We start from the raw sequence: 19,810 nt of genomic DNA on the forward strand, positions 1-19,810 counted from the left end.
CAACTAGCCAGATAAACACCCCAGAATGTACATTATTCATAGTGATAAGCAATAATGTTGTACCATTCTAGATCCATAGTCCACCATCTCTTCTTTTTTTTTTTGTTTATGTTTTATGTAACTAATAAGCATTTATTTTTATCATGCAAAACACACTTCTATATTGGTCATTGTTGTAAAAGCACACTCCTATGTAACCAAAACCCCAAAATGAAACCAGAAATAACCTGATGTGAAAGATAGTTTGCTTTGATCTGCATCTGACTCCAACAATCTTTCTCTGGAAGTGGATGGCATTCCCCATTATAGTCTTTCAGGATTGTCCCAGATCATTACATGACTGAGAGTAGCCAAGTTTTCACAACTGATCATCATACAATATTGTAGTCAGTTTGTACAGTGTTCTCTTGGTTCTGCTTATTTTGCTCTGCATCAGTTCATGCAGATATTTCCAGCTTTTTCTGAAATCCTCCTGATTATCATTTCTTATCACACAATAGTATTCTGTCACCAACATTTCCACAATTTGTTCAGCCATTCCCCAATTGATGGGTATCCCCTTAATTTTCAATTCTTTGCCACTACAAAAAGAGCTGCTATAATTTTTTTTGTACAAGTAGATCCTTTTCCCTTTTTTATGATCTGTTTGGGATGTAGGTCTAGTAGTGGTATTACTTGATCAAAGGGTATGTTCAATTTTTTGCTCTTTTGGGCATAATTCCAAATTGTCTTCAAGAATGAATGCTTGGGGGAACAACTGTGTAGCTCAGGGGATTGAGAGCCAAGCCCAGAGATGGGAGGTCCTAGATTCAAATTTGGCCTCAGACACTTCCTATCTGTGTGACCTGGGGCAAGTCACTTGACCCCTAACCTTTATCACTCTTCTGCCTTGGAACCAATACACAGTATTGATTCCAAGATGGAAGGAAAGGGTTTTATAAAAAAAAATTAAAAAAAAAAAAGAATGAATAGTGGGGTCAGTTTACAACTCCAGCAACAATGCATTAGTATCCCAATTTTGCTACATCCCATCCAACATTTATCACTTTCTTTTTCATTAATCTGATAGTCATGTAGATTTTAAAATTAAAATACAATACTCCAAGTATTATATTTATAAAGTTTATTAAAATATAAATATAACTTGAAGTAAAAAGGCTAGAGAAACAGAGAGAGCTCACCCAGCCTCACACATGGGTGAAAGAGAGGAAGAGGGAGGAGTTACAAAAACTTATATTCAACAATGCAAGAACACATATAAATAGAAAGGGAAAACAATTCTTGGAACAACAAAAGAATTCTGGGAGATGGAGTCCAAATTTTTCTAATTATACAGGTGTGATATGGGACCTCTGCATACAACTTGGTTTTTGACATGCTATGGTTGAAACCTCTTGGCTGACCTGATGATGAGTCTTTGCTTATATTCAAAGCCTTTCTAATCTGGTAGAATCTCCCAGGACTCTGCTGGAATAGCCTTCAGGAATCCAGGGTCACTGTTATACTATAATAAGAAGTCAGAGTAATACCTCAGAGTAATTTATTAAATAAAAATTTAATATTGAAATACTTTCTAAACAATGTCCTATAAATATCATATTTCCATGGGATAAACAAAATAATAAAATCCAAGAACAGTCCTCAGGCCTGCTCAGTCTTCTTGGGAATAAATCTCTAAGTTCCTCAATTTTGTTGTTGTTGTTCAGCTTTCATTTTGAAAGAGGACAAATGACATCAAAGGATGCCATTTTGACTTGTTATGAGATGGATTTAAGTTAGGCAGAGTTGGGCAAAGTTGTTTGAGTCAGTCTCTTCTTGAGTCATTGAAAATCCAGTGGCAGGACAAAAGTCAAGATAACTAGTAATGGCCCTGGAATGTATTAGATGACCATTTTTGATGTTTGACCAAGGTTTAAGTGCTCCACAGTGCCTGCTTCAACCTCCTTCATGGCCTTCAGAATTATTCTCATCTATCCATTCTGCTGGAGCAAACATTCCCCAAACTCATTTTTGGTTACTATCAACCTGGTTTAACTCACCTGGCAAGATGATTTTACTGGGATGTGGCCACTGTGAATTCTATAACTTCTTGGAGTCACAAGTGAGAGTTGGGTGAAAGATAGACACCAAAGTAGGTGAGCAGCTTTGAAAAGAGTTCAGTGAGTCCTAACACCAGAAATACTAGACCTCCCTGAACAGTCTCTTTATTTATAAAATGAAGAAGGTAAACCAAGTGATTTATAATACCCTTTCCATTTCCCAAAATTCCATAATCCTTTTTAACTTGAATTTTAGACAACCTGAAACTACAAATGGCAGGGGCATAGACAAAAGTAAGTATAGTATAAGTGTATAGAGAATTACATATTATGGCTGTTAGAGAGGTAGAAAAGATGATGGCTGTTTTTGAGGGTCTTTGTGAGTATGGGGGTGATTTCTCTTGGCTTATTTGGGACTAGGCAGGAAGAATCTGGAAAGCCTCATGGAAGTTTTCTAGATTGAAGGCAGGAACTATGTTTCCTTCTTCTTTGTATAGAGGATGCCATGTTTATAGCCCCCCAGCAGCAGCCTGATGGATATGTACCAAGTTTTTGGTAAAGTTCAATCCAATTTAATGGAATACAGTATGATATTACAGAATGAACTCTAGATCTGGAGGGATGGGACCTGAGTTTGGATTCCTACTCTGATATTTAAACTTACTTTTACCTCTTTAGACCTCTTCCTCCTCCTCCTCCTCCTCCTCCTCTTCCTCCTTCAGAATGAAGGGGCACAACTAGATTTGCTTCTAAAGACTCTTCCTATTCTAAATCTGCTGTTATTTTGCAGGAGTCCAGCAGAGTTGTGAAGTAGGGCACAAACCTAGCTTGATGGAGAGATAAGGAAGAGTGTGTTACAGTTAAATGTGTATGATATGTGTACTGATCCAGAAACAAGAGAAGGCTTCTTCCTGAAGTAAGGTATTCCTGAAATTTGATAATGCTTGCACCACTGTTGCTCATCAATTAACATTTCCCAACATGTCACGGTCAAATCCTCTGCACCCTCTATCCCCCACCCAGGTGTCATAGAACATGAAACAACACCAAAGTTAAAGATTGTCAGGTCTCACTAGACCTTTCTCAGGAGTTATAAAGTCACCAGAAAAAAAGAAAAGAGATTACAATTTTATGGGGTTATTTTGAGCACAATGGGCCAGTGTTTCTTGGCTTAGCCAGAAGTACCAGTTTCAGTCAGTAACACCCTAGTAGTTAGCATGGTACCAGTAAATCAGACCCCCCCCCATTCTAGTCAAAGGCATATTTTCTGTTCCTCCTTTTCCTGTACCTGCTGAAAGTGTTAGGAGCTGAATCTGAGATTCTGCTCAATTTAACTCAATTCAGCACATAGCATTTATCTAGTAACTGTGCTAGGTTCTGGGGGTATAGACCAAAAAAAAAAAAATTCCTGCCCTCAAGGAATTTAAATTCCACTGGAGGTGAGGGATTGAAACTTGTATGCAAGTAAATTAATACAAAACAAATATATATAGGCATGTAAGTGGCTCAGTATATAGAAATCCAGGCTTAGAGATGGGAGGTCCTAGGTTCATATTCAACTTTAGGCACTCCCAAGTTATATGACCCTGGGCAAGTCATTTAACCCCAATTATCTAGCCCTTCCTGTTCTTCTGCCTTGGAACTGATACTTTGTATTGATTCTAAGAAAAGATAAAGTTGATTTTCTCTTTTAAAGCATATATGGAGAGTGATAATAACTGATTTTGAAGGGGATAGGATCAGGAAGGGCTGCCTATAGGAGCTAGTATTTGAGCTAAACTTTGATGGAAGCTAGGAATTCTAGAGAAGGGAAGGTGCAATCAAAGCATGGAGGACCACTTGTGCAAAAGGGAAGAAGATAGAAGATTAAGTGCCACATATGGAGAATAGATCAAAGTTCCTGGCATGTAGTAAACACCCAAGTAAAAACTTCGGTATGTCTCTGTCTCTCTCTTCTCCCTTGTCTCCCTCTTTCCTCTCTCCCTTTCTGTCCTTCAACTATAAAATGGAGATAATAATAGCATCTACTTTGTAGTGATGTGAGGATCAAATGAAATGATATTTGTAAATCTTTTAGCACAGTTCCTGGCACATAGTAGATACTATATAAATGACTATTCCCTTCTCTCCTCTTCCCTCCCTTCTTTCCTCCCTCCCTCCCTCCTGCCCTTCCTCTTTCTTTCTTTCTTTCTTTCTCTTTCTTTCTTTCTTTCTTTCTTTCTTTCTTTCTTTCTTTCTTTCTTTCTTTCTTTCTTTCTTTCTTTCTTTCTTTCTTTCTTTCTTTCTTTCTTTCTTTCTTTCTTTCTTTCTTTCTTTCTTTCTTTCTTTCTTTCTTTCTTTCTTTCTTTCTTTCTCTCTCTCTCTCTCTCTCTCTCTCTTTCTTTCTCTCTCTCTCTCTCTCTTTCTTTCTTTCTCTCTCTCTTTTTCTCTCTCTCTCTTTCTTTCTCTCTCTCTCTTTCTCTCTCTCTCTCTCTCTCTCTCTCTCTCTCTCTCTCTTTCTTTCTTTCTTTTTCTCTTTCTCTCTCCATCTATCTAACCATCTAACCATTTGTCTATCTCTCTTAATCTATCTAGCCATGTTTGACATGGAAAGTACATGAAGGGGAATAATATAAAATAAAACTAGAAAAGGGGGAATCTGAAGACTTGTGAGAAGCATAGTGAGATGGTCAGATCTTTATTTTATAAATATCAATTTGGCAGCAATGTGGAAGCTAACTAGAAGAGGGATTGTGGCAGGGAGTCTAAGTAAGAGATTGCTGATGTTGCAAAAGGTTGGGGAAGTAGAATTAGCAAGACCTGGCTGACAGGGTTACAGGCAACATCATAGATGACTATAAGGTGGTAAACCTGGGTGGCAGGAATTTGTAGTAATGCCATCAATAGAAATGGACAGGTTTAGAAGAGGAATGGTTTTTGGTGCCATCAGCAGAAATGGGCAAGTTTGGAAGAGCGATGGGTTTTGGGGAAAATACCATATTTCTTTCTGGATATGTTGAGTTTGAGGTGCCTTTAGGATATACAAACAAAAGATGTCTATTAGGCATTTAGTGATATAGGGTAAGAGTTAAAGCTTTCCTTCGATTTTGCCTTTTTTTGTTGCTCAGCCAATGACAGTCTACTTTTCTCACAACAATCCTATAAGCTGTTAGTATTTCCACTGAGGCTTTAAAGAGGTTGTGAATTATGCCCAGATATTGGTATACTGTTTGAAGGTTAGTTGTGCAGCTCATAGATGCTTCAAGTTTCTTTCCTCTATACTTGATTAGACTGCCTTATTAATTAGTGAACTCCCTACTTCTGGAGGTGTTCAAGAAGAAGCTGATTATCTATTTGTAGGAGTGTCATAAAGATGATTCATGCTTTAGGAAAGGGTTGGGCAAGACAAATTCTAAAGTCTCTTTTAGCTCTACAACTGTCTGATACCCAAAGCCTGTAATCTGGATTTTTCAGTTTCTGAGCAGAAAGAAAACTAGAACTAATAATAAAAAGGATTATCGGGTCCCGAGTGAGAGCCCCCTAATTGGGCTCATGTTTTAGGGACATAAGTTCTGAAGGAAAACTTGTAAGAGTGCTGTGTCATGATCTTGGAATTGAAGGATCCTTAAATGGTAGGAATTCAAGCTGGAAAGACCTTAGAGAATATCTGATCCAACACCCTTATATTATAACTGAGGAAACTGAGGTTCAGAGGAATGAAGCAACTTGCCCAGGGTTACACAAAGGGCAAAGTAGGGGGGCAAAGTAATGTAGCAGATAAAGAGCTGGACTCAGAATCAGGAAGACCTGGTTCAAATTGTGCCTCAGGCATTTATTAGCCTGGTTAAGTCAGGAGACCATTAGGCTTGACCTCTTAAGTTCCCTTCCAGCTTTAAATCTACGATCCCATGAAGACAGGTTCTTCTGAATCCAAATTGAGGGCTCTTTTTGCCCCCCTCTTCATCACAGACTTGGAGCTGATTTCCATCTCAACACAAAAGTGGTCAAAAACACAGCCTTCAACCCTCCCGAGCTCTGCCCAAACCAGTAACTGGTAAATATGTAACAACATAAAGACGCAATAGAACATAATGTTAATATGTGCTTTTCTAAGTCAATATACAGTTACAGAGCTCATGTACTGTTTGTTCAGTGGCCCCTTATTTCTATTTAAGTCTGACACTACTGGTCTATGCTAGGTGTATAAGGATGGATCAAACTCTTAACCCTGAATCAAAGTTTCCTCGTTTCCAAAATGGGGTTGCTAACACGTAAGCCATTTACCTCTTTTTGGAGGGGGTGAATGAAGTGGGCAGAGAAGTATAGGGAGAAGCATGTTATAAGCATGTGTGGCTTGTTTCAGGTTTTTTCTCTCAATTCTTAATTGGGAAGGGGAAATTAGCATTAGTTATGTCCAAAAGAGGAGAGAAAAAGTCTTGGAGACATTTTTTTTTTAATGCTATACAAAATAAAGCAGCTAGGTGGCTCTATGATTAGAGCTGGGGCTAGAAACAGGATGTTCTGGTTTGAAATGTTGAGGTTCTGGATTCAAATTTGACCCCTGATGCTTCCTCCTCATGTAATCCTAGGCAGCTCTTGACCCCAGTTTCCTAGCCCTTACCGCTCTTTTATCTTGGAACCAATAGTATTGATTCTGAGATGGCAGGCATGGGCTTAAAAAAATGCACTACCAATATAAGTTCTTAATTTTCATCCCAAATCTTTCATTAGTCAAGCCTCTTAGCATTCATGTGTGCTGCTTCTGATTAAAAGAGTCTTTGGGGAAAAGAAAGAAGGATTATTTACTTAGTGATTAAGCTTGATATGTCTGTATAGATACACACATTGTAGACCATAGGCTTTCTAGACGTCCTTGCTGTGGCTTCTTTTTTGTTTTTGTTTTTAAACCCCTACCTTCCATCTCAGAAAAATACTATGTATTGGTTCCAAAGCAGAAAAGCAGTAAGCTTTTGGGGATTAAATGACTTGCCCAGGGTCACACAGCTAGAAAGTGTCTGAGGTCAGATTTGAAGTCAGGACCTCCGGTCTCTAGACCTGGTTCTCTATCCTCTCAGCTCCTTAGATGCTTCTGTGTCTTCTTTTAGGAAGAAATTCATTTATCCCACAGCAAGACTAAAATCCACCCAATTGGGAACCCAAAGGCCTTCATGCATATGACTTATTGGTGAGGAACATCCGGGCAGTTTTAACAAGCATGTAGATTAAAGTACACAATATTGGAAACAGAGAGTAGTAAACTTAGAGATGGAGGACTGAGGTACAAATCCAGGCTCTGGAATTACCTGTGTAAATTAGAACAAATCTCTTTGTTTATCTGAGCCTCATTTCTCCTCTCCAGAATGGTGGGAAAAGAGGAAGGGAGGTGTTAGACTAGCTGACCTCTAAAATATCTTAAGATCTGTTTGCCTTAGTCCACTGGAAACGGAAATGGCAAACCACTCCGTTAAATCTCTAAATCTCTGGTCCTGTGCTCCCACTGAGGTTCAAGGGATTTACCTTCAGGGAGGCAGGGAGGGGAGGGTGGTCCTGGAAAGAAAACCTGGAACTCCTTAGGAATCCTACTTCTGTGCAGGGAAGCTGGCCAAGAAAAAAAGAATCATCAAGTCCCTGCACATAAATCTTTTCTTGACTTATCTTCCTTTGTGTTCTCTTGTCTACATCCATTCCATTGATCAGCAACACTGGGTGCTTGCTTTTGTGCTGAGCTTTAAGGAAATAGGAGGTTATGAGGAGATACAATGGTTAGATAAGAACTAGTTCTTGCAAGTTAATTGAAAGATGCTTATGTGCACTTAACACTTGTGTGGGTGTGTGAATACAGCACAGAATCAATCATATTGACCAAAGAGGCAGTTATGGGACTTAGTGGAAAAGCTGAGTTTAAATACAGCCTCAGACACTTAGTAACTTTGTGAACCTGGTCAAGTCATTTAAGATATGTTTGCCTTAATCTGCTGGTGAAGGAAATGGCAAACCACTCCATTATTGTTGCCAAAAAAACTCAAAACAAAACAAAACAAAAAAATGGACTATATTGGTGTGCTTTGGTATATGATCATGAAGATTTGGACATGATTGAACAGAGACAGGTCAAAAATGAATGGTGAACTGCTGGGTTTATACCCCAAAGAGATAATAAGGAAAAAGACTTGTGCAAAAATATTTCTAGCCTTAATCTCGTAGTGGCCAAAAATTGGAAAATGAGGAGATGCCCTTCAATTGGGGAATGGCTGAACAAACTGTGGTATATGTTGGTGATGGAATAATATTGTGCTCAAAGGAATAATGAACTGGATTAATTCCATGTGAACTGGAACAACCTCCAGGAATTGATGCAGATTGAGAGGAGCAGAACCTGGAGAACATTGTACACATAGAAGGATACACTATAACACAATTGAATGTATTAGACTTCTCTATTAGCAGCAATGCAATGATCCAAAACAAGTTGGAGGGACTTGTAAGAAAGAACTATCCACATCCAGAGAAAGAACTGTGGGATTAGAAACACAAAAGAAAAACAACTGCTTGATCACATGAGTTGATGGGGATATGATTGCGGATATAGACTCTAAAATAATAAAATATCAGTAATATGGAAATAGATCTTGATCAATGACACATGTAAAACACAGTGGAATTGCTTGTTGGCTATGGGAGGGGGGTGGAAAGAGGGAAGGGAAAGAACATGAATCATGTAACCATGGGAAAAGTTTTCTTAATCAACAAGATTAAATTTAAAAAATGAATAGTAAGATTATTAGTTTGCTGTTCATCAGAGAAGACTCCTTGGGGAAGAAAGATTTTTCATCTGATTTTGAGGCTAGAACCCTCCCCATCTTGCTACTTTAGCAGAACATGGTATTTTGTGTAAGTTATACCATATTTTAAAAAAAAAGACATCTTAATTCGATGCTGCTCTGATTTTTAAAGTTTCACGCTGCTGTGGACCTTTAATAGACACAGGAAGTTCTCTTCCTCAGAACAGTAGGAGAGAATGTAGATATGGGCAAGAGAGACAGGAGTAACGAGTTCTCATATCTACGGAGTCGAGGAGGAAAAATTGTTCAACCTCTCCCAGGAGGAATTTAGGGCTCTTTAGGATGTTAGAGATGAAGGGAGTTGGCTGTATTTGTTGGTGGGTACCTGTAAACCCTGCTACTGTGGAGGCTGAATCTGGTGAGTCTCTGAAGCTCAGGAGGGAGGGAAGGAAGGAATAGAGTGATGGGCCTCGAATGAGACATACTCATCTTCCTGAATTCAAATCTGGCCTCACACACTTAACTAGCTGTGAGATCCTGAGGAAGTCCCTGCTTCAGCTACACACCAGCTGTGATCTAGTTAAGTCTCAGACCCAGAGTTTCAGAGAAGATACTGATTTGGATTGGTAGAGGCAGCTCCACACTGGGAGTTCCCCAGACCCAACAAATGCCAATCCCTAGCCCAATTATTAGACACTATTTTCAAGGAAAGTCATTCCAGAATTACTTATAAATGGTCCTTTTTCATACCTGTTGTTTGACATTTAATGAACCTTCTGTCTCAGAGGCTGAGGTAGATAGAGAGACTCAAGCCAATAAACATAAGGCAGGCATGGGATTCTGAATGCATGAAAGAGGTATCTCATGGGCTGCAGAAATTATCAGTGTTGTGTAATTGATGGAGAGTGATTAGTGATTTTAGAGATTCTCTGGTCCAAATCCATTCTTTTATTGATTAGGAAACAGACTCAGAAGTTAAGTAGCTTCTAAGAAGCTTAAGTGGAAGGGAGGTAGCACTAGGTCTGACCTTGAGTTCAAATCCCACCTATGTGAAACTCAGGCAAGTCTCTTAGCTTCTGTCTGCCTCAGTTTTTCAAATGTAAAATGGGGATAATAATAAAAATCTATCTCCTTGGATTGCTGTGAAGATCAAATGAGATAATGTTTGTAAAGTGCCTGGCTGATAATATGTACTAGATAAACATTAGCTATTATTATTATTAATTATTTTCCTCTATTGTCACTGAAGTAGGTAGAATCAAAGATGGGAGATGGAGAACCCAGTTCCTCTGATTCCAGATTTAGTGTTCATTTTGCTACTAAAAGTTTGTGCTTTTTCTCATTTCCAGAACCATTCTGCTAACAATAGCTAGCATTTACATAATACTTCCTATGTACTACAGTCACTATGATCTTTACAACATCCATAGGAGATAGGTGATGTTATTATCCCCATTTTACAATAGAAGAAACTGAGGCAAACAGAAGTTAAGTGACCTGCCCAGGATCACATAATTAGTATCTGAGACTGGATTTGAAATCAGTTCCTGCTGACTCAGTGTATAGGGTTTTAGTCATTGCTTCATCCTACTGCCACCACTCTGCTGGTACTTGGGAAGAAACAAATATCCTTCTTATTTTGCAAAGAGGAAATCTAAAGCACAGAAAATTTGGTGTGAATGGCTTGGTATCTCCCCAGTGAAGGGAACATCAAAGCAGAATGATTGAAGTGATTCACTTTCAGTTCAGCTCTTGACATTTTTTGAAATTGGGAGTAGGGATCTGTCTGTATTTTTTCATCCCTGACTTTTCCCCTTACTCCACATTTGCATCAGCTATTTACTTTGTGGAAAAAGTTGGGAGCAAGAAGGTCTAAATTTGCCTACTTATTTAACTTGTTTCCTTTTCTTATGTGAGGCTCAGAAACTGGGTAGAGAACTCAAAGACCTGGGTCTTTAGAAATCCTATATGTCCTTTACCAAAGACATTTTGCTTCATTTCAAGGCAGCTGGCCTCCAAGGATGATATCCTCTTTCTTCTCCCAGTCACCTGCCATTTATGCCCCATCTTGACTGGGAATCAAGTAGTGAATACAGAAATGGAAGCAAGACTCAGAAGGACAAAAGAGTAGGTATTTTGATATGATGATCAAGCCCTGAATCTCCATCAGTCCATACGCATTTCTTGAGCATGTACCTACAACAGAATTCTTAATGTAGGGCCTGTGAATTTGCTTTTTGAATATTATTTAATAATTCTATTTTAGTGTAACTGATTTCCTTTGAAATCTTATTTATTTTAGGAGGAAACTAGGTAGCACAGTGGATAGAGAGCCAGGTCTGGAATCAGGAGGGATCTGGATTTGAATTTCACCTCAGGCACTTCTTAGCTGTGTGATTCTGGGCACATTACTTTATCCCAATTACCTAGCCCTTGCTGCTTTTTCTTTCTTAGCATTGATACAAAGACAGAAAGTAAAGATTATTTTTTAAAAATCTGATTTACTTTATATTATTCATTTTAAAAACATTATCCTGAGAAGAGGTTCATTGACTTCACCAGACTGTCAAAGAGGATTTGGGACCCCCAAAAGATTAAGAGTTCCTAACTCTGTCAAAACTTCATGAAGAAAACAAAAGCAACTATCTATGGGACCTTGGACAAGTCATTTCCTGGTCCTGATGACATCATAAAAGAAATTGGGTATGCTCCAAATTCCCATTTGTTTGTGAGGTATGGGTATTAATTCATTTTCTTCATCCTCTAAGTGGATTCTCACTCGTCTTTAAGGTTTGTGGTAGATTGAGCTTTTGAGCCCCAGGTGCATTTAGGGCTAACCTTCTGGCCTGTCCCAGATGAGAAGAACTTCCTGGAATTAATTTCCCAAGAAATTACTTACCTGTAAGTACATGATTGCTTTCATAGGCCAGGTACAGACCCTGAACTGCCTTGTGAGCCCAGAAGCTACTATAATCTTCCTCTAGCATCAGTTAAACACTGGTCTGGATCTCTTGAAGGACACTCTTTTCTGCTGAGAGGAGCAAAGAATCATAACCTCATAGATTTGGAGTTAGAAGGGACATTAGATAGCCCTGTTCCCCCTTTTTACAGGTAAAGAAATTGACCCCCAGAGAAGCTAATTAATTTACCCACTCATGAAGGTAGTAAGTGTACCCCCATGGTTAGAGGGCCCCAAAGGCTAAAAACAGGAGCAACAGGTAGAGTTGCAAGGAGATAAAATTAATTTTGACGTCAAGAAAATTTTTCTAACAATTGGAGTTAGTTGTAAGTGTAATGGGCTACTCGAGGTGATTATGCAAGTTGAGACTGAACAATAACTTGTTAGAGTGACATAATGGGGTTTCCTTTGTAGGTGTGGACTGTGCTAGATGGCCTCTGGATTACCTTCCATTTAGAAAATTCTCTGATTCTGGAACTTCTGAGATTCTCCAAATCTATGATCCCATGATGCCTTTCCATAATCAAAATGTACCTGCCAGATAATGGAATCTGTTATTTTGTGTGAGTTATCTTCCAAGCATTTTTTTTTCTAGGTAATGTGTACTTTAATAGATTCCTTAACTTCAAGAAATAATTTCCATGGGTCAAGTTTAAGTTCCCCCAGGCCTACTGCGGCAATATTTCTCTACAAGTAGGAAGATGAGAGAGCCACTTCTTATTCTTGTAAAAACAAGTCCAGGAGAAGCTAGAATGAAAGAATACTCATATCTGCTAGATGTCTCCTAGGCCTCTGCTTAAACCCACATTCTCCTGTTTTTAAGTAATAAGTAAAGAATTTGATTAAGAAGAGTCACAAGTCTGATTTTAGACCTCTTGCTGAGAACCCTAAATCCCCATAGTTAAAATTTTTTTAAAGCCCAAACAAAACAAAACAAAAAAACACGCAAAAAAAAATTTCAATCCTCCACCCCAAAACCCCCCACCAAAAGTACTGGAATGGATGAAGTTTTGGTGTCCCCCCCCCCCAAAACAAGTTTGGTGGGTTGGGAGGCAGATAGGAGATGCAGGGGAGAGATGTACAAAGTTGTTTAAAACTTTTCCTTATGACACTAGAGAGAAAGAGTAGAGGTTGGGGAGTCTGGTGTTCCTGGGCCCCAGACCTGTAGTGCCCCTGCACAGGGAAGGTTGCACTGAAAGGAACCCCTTAGCTAGCTTCAGGCCTCAGCTGTAGAAAAGATCATTTGATGCTGAAATAATTGAGTGTCAATTTTGACATCATACTTTGTTATACCAGCTCCAGGAGAGGCTCTGACTTCTTTGCATTTGCTATATTAATGAGAAACAAGTAACCAAACCTTTAGTTGAAGGCCATGTGTATGTGTGGGGTTGGGGTTGGGAGGGTGGACAGGAAGGAAAAGATGGAAGCAGCTTTACTTCCAGTGCCTTAGAGATGGAGAGAAATGTTCAGGGTTGAATACCACCAACAATATGGGATGGAGCCATCCAAGCTTCTGTCTCACCCTCTTCTCCAAAATCACGACCCAGTTACCAGAGTAGGACAAGATGGGGAGTGAGGCCAGATTTTTTTGTTCTCTGGAGGTGGCCTTGAGTGTGGAATCTTTGATTTGGATAGTGCTTCAAAGGCCATCCAGAAAAATCCATACTTGGACAAGAATCTCCTCTATGATATATCTGAGAAAGATCCATTCAACCTTTGCTCATCTTCCAGGGCTTCTTCTACTCTCCAATAGCTACAATGGTTGTTTGAGATGTTGGAAATATGTACTACACAGATGACCCCAAAGGAATACCTTATGAGGACTGATAATGAGTAGGAAACAGGACCAGGGAATGGATATTTATTGTGGTTCTTGTTTTTTTCATCTCCATGACTCACTCCCTACCCTATTCTGGAGTCCATGCATTTCCAGCCTAGTAGAGATGAAACTTAGAGGAGAGTTGGTATGGGAAGAAACAGTGTAGTCAGCTATTGGGTACAGTGGATAGAGCCCTGTGCTTGGAGTCAGGAAGATGTGAGTTCAAATCCAGCCATAGACTAGTTTGACAGAAGTTAAATGACTTGTCCAAAGTCCCACAGCTAATAAGTGTATAATCCAAATTTAAACTCAAGTCTTCCTGACTCCAGGCCCTGAGCTCTATCTAGCTGCCCTTGGAGAATAGACCCCCTTTTCTATAAGGGATAGACTGAAGAAGTGTCTAGCCCTCCTCCATTTCAGTAGGTAATCAGCAAACAACCCACAAAAATCTTTTAAGAGCCCTGTGTTAGGTGAGGTCCCTACCCTCGAGGAGCTTATATTATGTGAGAAGAGACAATATGTAAACATAGAAGTACATGCAGAATGTAAGCAAAGTACCTGGGGTGGAAGAAAGCAATGGCAGTGGGGGAGAGATCTGGAAAAGGCTGCAGTTCTTGAGCAGAGCTTCGAAGGAAATTAGGGATTAAATGTGTCAAGGTGAGTGGAGAATACACTCTAGGTTCAGGGGACAGGCTGTGCAAAAGTACAGAGACGAGATTCCCCATGTCCCATTTTGGCTACACCACAAATTGTGTGGAAGAGAGAAAGGTCCTGATAACCTTTAATAGGCTGGATGGAACCAGAGGGGCTACCTCCAGCCCTTAGCATGGGGCTCTGTACCTAGTAGACCCAATAAATGTCATATTGGAAAAAGGATCCAAATCCAAATATAAAAATAAAATCAGTATTCTTATGCCAGCCTGGAGGCTATTTTTGCAGTACTGAGGAAGTGTAGCTTGGCCTCATGGGGCCAGCTGTGACTCTTGGCTTTACCACTTACAGGACGACTGGACAAGTCACTCACGGTCCCTTGGGGCCTTGGTTAAAAAGAGTTTAGTTAAAATGTACCTCTAAGTCTTTTGCAGCTCTAGGTCTGTCATTCTCTGATTTTGTTTCTGAGTTTGAATGAAAGTGAAAGCATACCCTGTGGGAAATGATATTGCTCCCCCTTAGCAAAGAACATAAGCATCTGAAAGACAGGAACTAAATGGCTTACTTCTGTGTTTAGAGAACATTAGGAGCCTAGGGGAAGGGAACAGACATTTATTAAACACTTCCCGTGTGCCAGGAACTGTGCTAAGCATCTTGCAAATATTAGGGTGCTATTATTATTCCCATTTTACAGATGAGAAAACTAGGCAGACTGAGATCCAGTGACTTGCCCAGGGTCACACACCCAAAAAGTCTGTGAGGCCAGTTTTTCCTCACCTAGCTGCCTCTGTTTAATTAATAGTTGTTCATTGTGTCTTCTTGGACTTTGGCACCATTCTTCTGACCCTTACCTCAACCTTTGAAGCCCCTTTCTCCCATTGGTGAGTTCTCAAGGCTTCCACTAGAAGGAAGGGTCCAGATCACATATTCTTCACACTCAGAATTACCCCACCCACAACCAGTGTACCACAACAACCCCTTCCTCCCCCTTTCTACCCTGACTGCTTTTCAGTTCTCTTTTCCCTCTCCCTCACTGGAATGGAAGCTCTTTGGGGGAAAGGACTATCTATATAATAGTCTTGAATTTGTATCTCTAGAGTTTATTAGAACACCTGGTCCACAGTAAGTGCTTAATAAATTATTGTTGACTTGATTAAAAGGAAAAAAATGTTATCCCATCATAAAAATGAGAATGCAAGCTTCTCGAAGACAGGGACTGCTTGGCTCTTGTCTTTGCGTCCCAGATGCCTAGAACAGAGCAGGTTGTTTTAATGAATGGCTGTTGACTGATTAATTGGTTCAGATTGCGGCCCATGTACTCTGCCTTTCCCACCCCTCAATGTCTCTTTGTTAGTGAGTGTTTTAAGGATAAGGACTAAGTAATTCCAAGAAGTGAAATTCTCCAGTAGAACAGTAACAGGATTCAATCAAATTCTCTCAGCTGTCTGTCTGTCTATCTGTCTAGCTAGCGAGCTAGCTGACATTCTAGTCCATTTCCAGGCCCAGCAATGCCATAGACTACATGAAGTAAGGCTGAGTACGGGACTTCGACCTGTGAGAGCACCTGAACATCGATTAGGACTTTCTTTGTTTTGAAAGGATTTGTCAAAGCATTTGGCTTGCTTTTTTGATCCGATTCTCCCCCCCCTCCCTTTTAAAATTAGCCCATAAATCCCGATCCCCGCCGAAATCAAACCCTCTGAAGAGACCGGTAGCCACATAGTATTCCCTATCCCTTCTTTAGAAGCAGCTCCCAGAGGTCCGGGGTGAGACTCGGGCTGTCCGCAAAGCGCCCAGAGAGAGCCTCGACAAGTGTCGGTGGCCTGGATTCTATTCACCAGCTCCTCTAGGCGGGTTTTTGGATGGCATGAGAAGGGCCCCTGGTGTCTGAGAACTGAGAGCGTGAGAGCCGTGGGGAAGTTTTCCCCTGGCTGCCGGGCTCTGCTGGGCTCTGCTGGGCTCTGCCCTGCCCTGCCCTACCCTGACTGCGAAGCGCGGCTGAGAATCACTGCGCAGACCAGACAGCAGGTAGGCAGTGTCCCGGTGGGCTGGCCCGGTGCGGATTGGAATGTGGAGTGTGCGCTGACAGCAGCAGGAGTTGCTGGAGCAGCCGTATCTTTGCGCAACACCTTCCTCTATATATACCCCAGGCTCTGGGATACCTGACCGAGTCATTCCTTTAGTTCTTTAGCCCGGGAGAAAAAAAAGGACTGGTGAGTACGGGCCACTCTGAAAGTAGGGCAAAGGTTCTTTCTTTCGTTTATTTAAAAAAGCATTCAAAAGTTTATTTCTTCTCCTTTTTGTCTCCAGACAGCTCTGGCTCTTGGAAAGGTACTGGGAGAGTGGGAGGAGGGGCGGGACGATGGATTGGGCATTCTTATAGCATATCTGGGGAGCACTAAAAAAGTTCAAAAATATTCCGAACTTTTTCTGTTTTTATTAGTCATTAGATCTTGAGGTTTAAGAAGTGTGGATAGTTAGAGAGGCAAACGATGCTTCTCTCTCCTGCCCATTAGACTGTGCTCACACAGGGTGTCTAAAAAGGCAAAAGATTACCTGCTGGAAAAGGTGCTTGTTGGGGAGTGGGGTGGGGGCTGCCTGTTATTCCTGGAAGAATTATTTTCTCCCAGTTGAAGAGTGGGGTGTGAGAGCCACTTTTTAGCAGCTGCCTGAAAGTGATGTGGGACAAGCACTCAAGGTTTAAAAAAGGCAGTTTATATATCAGAAAATACATATTTTAAGGATTGGGCCACTTAGATGTCAGAAGAGTAGGTTCAGCAGGTGAAGACAATACCTAGTTTATCCCACCAGAGAGAAAGTAATCCTGATTTTAAAGGCTCTGTTGATGGCAAGGATGGCCAGAGGGTTAAGGTTAGGATAGGAAGAGGGATGGCTTTACAGTCTGAAGACCTGCTGCTCCCACCTGGGAGACATTGGGACCCCTCCTTGATCTGCCTCAGTTCCCTCATCTGTAAAACGATAATATAAGGAGTTGCCATGTAAGGTTCCATCTAAATCCTATGAGTTCTTTGCTTAATACTACAGCTGGACTGGAGACGTAGGACCAGATCCTGGATACCAGTGTTAATTGAGGGACCTGTAACCTTTCTAAGCCTCAGCCAGACCTCATCTGTAAAATGAGGAAAATGTGATGAACATATTTTATAAATTTTGTGATGTCTACAGAGACCACCAATTTAAGAGCTGGGAGGGCCTTGAGAGGCCATCATTTACTCCAAACCTTTCATTTTACAGATGTGGAATCTGTTGGAGAAGTTGGCTCATTTGTTCCTCAGGTAGTGTAGGGTCTGGATTTGAACTCGGGTTAGGATCTTCTTATCCAACATCCTTTCTGCTGTTGTAGTGTCTTTACCTGCCTATATCCCATTTCCCATTTAAAAGAGAAAAAAATCATTTCCACTCTTAAATATTTGGTAAGTTGGTCTAATTGGAGGTATCTTGGTTAGCTGTGTATTTGTTCATTGCCTAATTCCCTACAATAGTTCTCTCTTCCCACCTCATTCCTTATCTCCATCCAATCCCTCATTCCCTAGAGACACCATTCAACTGTGGTAGATCTATAAACTGATTTCTACTTAAGTATACCAACTTCCTTCTTGATAATGATCTTTAAAACACACACACACACACACACACACACACACACACACACACACACACACACCCCAGTATTTGGGGCAAGTAAACTGTGTTTTGCCATGTTGTTTGAGAATCTCAAATTGAATCTTCCCTTGCTCTCATACTTCATTGTGATGTACTTGGTATTGTTAGTATTAGTCTGTTCCTGTGTTAAATATGCTATTCATTCAATTTAATAAAGAAAGAGGGGCTGTGGCTCTGAGCCTCGGGTAGGTAGCTGGATTTTGGAATAAACAGCTTGCTGTATGTGGGTTTTCTCTTGCCTTCCTAAATAGAAATAAAAACATCAACAAAATCAGATGAAATTAGAGACCTTTGAAATACATTTTAAGAAGGAGGGCCTGAAAAAAATCTGTTGTATTTGTGATTCAGTGAAGTCTTGGTGATTGTTCTATTGTGGGCATCTTTCATCTCCATCTTACCTCTATGATGCCTGAGTTTTAATAGGCTTCTGTAGCTTGGCTCTTTTTGTTTTAAAAGTCACATTTTGCTCTTTTTTCTTAAATGGAATAGTTCCCTCATTGCTGGTCAGGCAAGAATGATGGAACCCTATGCTTGGATCTGCTACAGGATAGAATTGGAGACCTGATCTTTTACTAGTTTCTAATAAAAAAAATAACAATAAGAGCCTACATAAAATAATATGTGTAAAATGCTGTAAACATGAACAATTATTAGTCTGTTTATCTTTCCTCATGACTTAGATAAAGATTAGCTTTATTCTTTTACAAATGAGGAAACTGACTCAGAAATAAAGAAATTTGTCAGGGCCACGTATTATAGCCCATAAATGTTGGAGCCAGGTCTTCTGACAATTATTCAGAATACTTGTGGCAGAAGAACAACCAGAATAGATAGTATTCAAATCAACATGAAATTGAGTCTTGCTCATCTACCCTCCTAGGAGATCTTTTTTTCTTAAGGTCTTTTGCATATTTTATTTTTTAATTAAATTAAATTTTTAAAAATTTTATTCAATTGATTAAGAAAAATTTTCCATGGTTATGTGATTTGTGTTCTTTTCCTCCCCTTCTCCCACCCCTTCCCATAGCCAACACTCAATTCCACTGGGTTTTACATGTATCATTGATCAAAACCTATTTCTATAGTACTGATATTTGCACTAGGGTGATTGCTTAGAGTCTATATCCCCAATCATATCCCCATTGACCCATTTGATCAAGCAGTTGTTTTTCTTTTGTGTTTCTACTCCCACAGTTCTTTCTCTGGATGTGGATAGCATCCCTTCTCATAAGTCCTAGGAGATCTTTTGCTCAGAACTTCAAACCAGTTCTGAGTTAGAGCTGCTAAGGACCCCAGAGGTCATCTAACCTTCCCATTTTATAACTGACAAAGCTGGGAGTCAAGGATCAGACAGACTCAAGGATAGGATTCCAATTAGGGTCTCCTTTCTCCAGAAGTTGTACTTTTCCCATTGTACCAACATTACTTCCCCTTTCCTTTCTTTCTTGTCCTCTACTTACTTCCTAGTGGGAGAAGTTGCAAGTTATAGTGATCTAAAGGGAACAAGCTAAGGAAAAGTGGGTGTTCCTCCCTACCTGACTTGGGACTGACCTGACTGTTTTAGAAATGAAAAGCAGGTCTATACCTTGGGAAGATAAGGAAGAAAAGAGAGTGAGAAATCCTGTGAAAGAGGTATACTTCCAGCAGAATCAGTATTTACCAAAGAGTAGATATTAGCACTGAAAATTCTCAGTGGCATTAACCTATTCTTTGGATACTTTTGGACTATGCCAAAGAGTCCAATCCAGATAATTTAAGATCTCATCCCCCACTTGAGGCAATTTGGAGGCCTCTGAATCAGTCATCATTTACCAAAGATTCACCTGCTAATTAGGAAGCAGTTAAGTAGCTCAGTGGGTAAAGCAGGGGTGGAGTCAGGAAGAACTAAATTCAAATC

General features: G+C 40.1%; 1 protein-coding gene across 5 annotated transcripts in view; it reads left to right on the forward strand.

Moving 5' to 3' along the window:
* The window catches only part of SLC34A2 (solute carrier family 34 member 2), a 231,225-nt gene that overhangs the window by 182,026 nt on the left and 29,389 nt on the right, over positions 1 to 19,810 (forward strand). Inside the window, exon 1 of one of the 5 annotated variants that reach the window (XM_016423290.2) lies at positions 12,160 to 12,322. The exons of 3 other annotated variants lie outside the window; for them this stretch is intronic. The gene's annotated coding sequence lies outside the window, so the exon portion shown is untranslated. Of the gene's footprint in view, positions 1 to 12,159; positions 12,323 to 16,298; positions 16,443 to 19,810 lie in introns of those variants that run through there. One more of the 5 variants, XM_001367042.4, reaches the window with a different exon arrangement.

Source organism: Monodelphis domestica, chromosome 6 (genome assembly GCF_027887165.1).
Source record: "Monodelphis domestica isolate mMonDom1 chromosome 6, mMonDom1.pri, whole genome shotgun sequence".
NCBI lineage: Eukaryota > Metazoa > Chordata > Mammalia > Didelphimorphia > Didelphidae > Monodelphis > Monodelphis domestica.